The following is a 2,234-nucleotide window of genomic DNA, read 5'->3' as shown; positions in this document are numbered from 1 at the left end:
AATCTACAAAACTACCAAAACCATGTATAGATAATAACTCAGATTAAAAACTTAATTAAAATTAATTACTAAGCCAAAAAACTTAATCCTCCCTAATTTATAAGTTTAGCATTGGCCGCCGGTGTAGGTTAAGCCTGGATTCACTTTAGGATCAGACTTTACATAAAAGAGCATTAAAATAAGGTGTGCCCATCAGCTTGGCGAGCTTTAGGCCTCCTCATTTATTGCAGCTACGCGCTTTTTCTCTGCCTGCTGTAAAAGGAGAAAATGAGAGAACAGAGCTGGGGGTTGGCTTGCAATTTATGTTTTTACACAAATGACGCTTTTCAAAACATTTAAATAGCTTATTGGCAAAGTCACTTTCAATGAGACAAAGCAATAGTTGCTTGTTCTAAAAATAGATAACTATGGCAAATGATTGCAATATTAATCAAATTTAGAGTTTTAATTACTTTCAAATGATTGCAATATTAATCAAATTTAGAGTTTTATTTACTTGTTTAAGGCCCATTTCATCGATCAATTATCGTCATTTATAATAAATGGGATAGTTAGAGTTCGATTCATACGCTAACCACTAACTTTAAATAAATCATAGAGATATGATGGATACAATTCTTCATATTAATATAAAGTTTTATACAATGTAATAGACATAAATTATATAAAATAGGTTTTCATTAAAGGTAGAATTGAATTACAAGACTTTGGAATTGTATTTAATTGATCGTCATTAGTTTAGGTAGGGGAGGATATCTTTGGTCAAGATGTTGGGTCTATAGTGATGGTAGAAGTGGTGGGTGATAACCTCATTGTGATAGTGAGTGCCACCTTTGGTAAAGAGTGTGGGTGTCAACATTATAGTTTTAGTCCTCAACATTATAGATAATGACAGACATTTAACTTATAATATAATTTGCCTTTCATTACTTGGTTTATATATTTTTTGGAGTTATAAAAAAACAAATGAAGATGAAGCTTATATTATGATTGTAGGTCTTTGAGACTGAACCAATTTAACTTTAGGTCTCATTATTGTTATTTATTTATTTAGAGCATTTTTTTTCTCATATTTAATATTCCAATAACTTTAAATACTTTTTTTCAAAAAAAAAAAGTAATTTATAACGCTTATTATTTATACTTTAGGCACTTCCCATTGAGTTGTCACGACTCTTTTGATTAACTTTAATTGATGGTGTAGACACATGTTTCCCATTTACAAGTAATTGATAATCAATGATCGAGAAGAGGATTTGAAAAGAGAGATGGTAAAGTTGTCAAGTTGAGAAACTCCTTGATAGAGAAAGGAATGAGGGAATGTTAGGAGAGAAAAATAGATTAATCTAACCACTAAGAGATTAGATGCAATAAATAAAGATGGGGAAATTATTTCTATGCAAAAAAAAAAAAAAACCTCTTTGATGGGACAATAAGAATTACCTATAAGTCGGAGAAAAAAGATTTTAAAGTTATTTTGAGTTGAGTTATAACCAGGAGCTTTTTTTTTCTTGAAAGTCAAAATAAGGCATTTTTATAGTGGAGATGATACAATAGGGTTTGCTAGTTGATGACCACTTATGAGCACATGATGACAAGTGATGAAACACTCAATGTACATTAAGTTAGTCGATCACTAAAGTGCTACATAAATATCATGGTGGGTCTTAGTTGTTGTAATACTAGTCAAAACATGAAACTTTCTTGAATTTTGAAACAAATTGTAATTAGCTTAAGTAACTTTTAGTCAATTCATGTACCATGATCTCAACTAAAAAATAATATGCATATGATATTTGTTTTAAATTATGATATAAATCAACTCAAATTTGTTTAACACCATGGCATCACCTTGGGTCTAGTAACAACTAGTTCTCTTTTATTTTCCCACATATAGAGAGAACACATAACTCACTCTAGGATATCAAAGTATGTAGTCAATCATAACAAAGAAAAATCACCACTTTATTCTTTCCACAACCTTTGTTATCATAACCTTTTCTTTTTGACTAGAATGTTTGTTTCTTATATAAGATACATTGCTTAACACGCTAATAGTATTTATTATCACATGAATGCTATAACACATTCTATATAAATAAGCACACCTTGGCCATTCCAAAGTGTTACGGGTCTAATTTACCTTGTCACCAACTAATATTACTATTAACATCACACATCTGAACACTATAAGATGGTACCAAACCGGGGGGGGGGGGGGGGGGGGTTGGAAG

Source organism: Phalaenopsis equestris, unplaced genomic scaffold (assembly GCF_001263595.1).
Source record: "Phalaenopsis equestris unplaced genomic scaffold, ASM126359v1 Scaffold000747, whole genome shotgun sequence".
Classification (NCBI taxonomy): domain Eukaryota; kingdom Viridiplantae; phylum Streptophyta; class Magnoliopsida; order Asparagales; family Orchidaceae; genus Phalaenopsis; species Phalaenopsis equestris.
The sequence above is the reverse complement of the archived record's forward strand: the minus strand, read 5'-3'. Positions refer to the sequence as shown.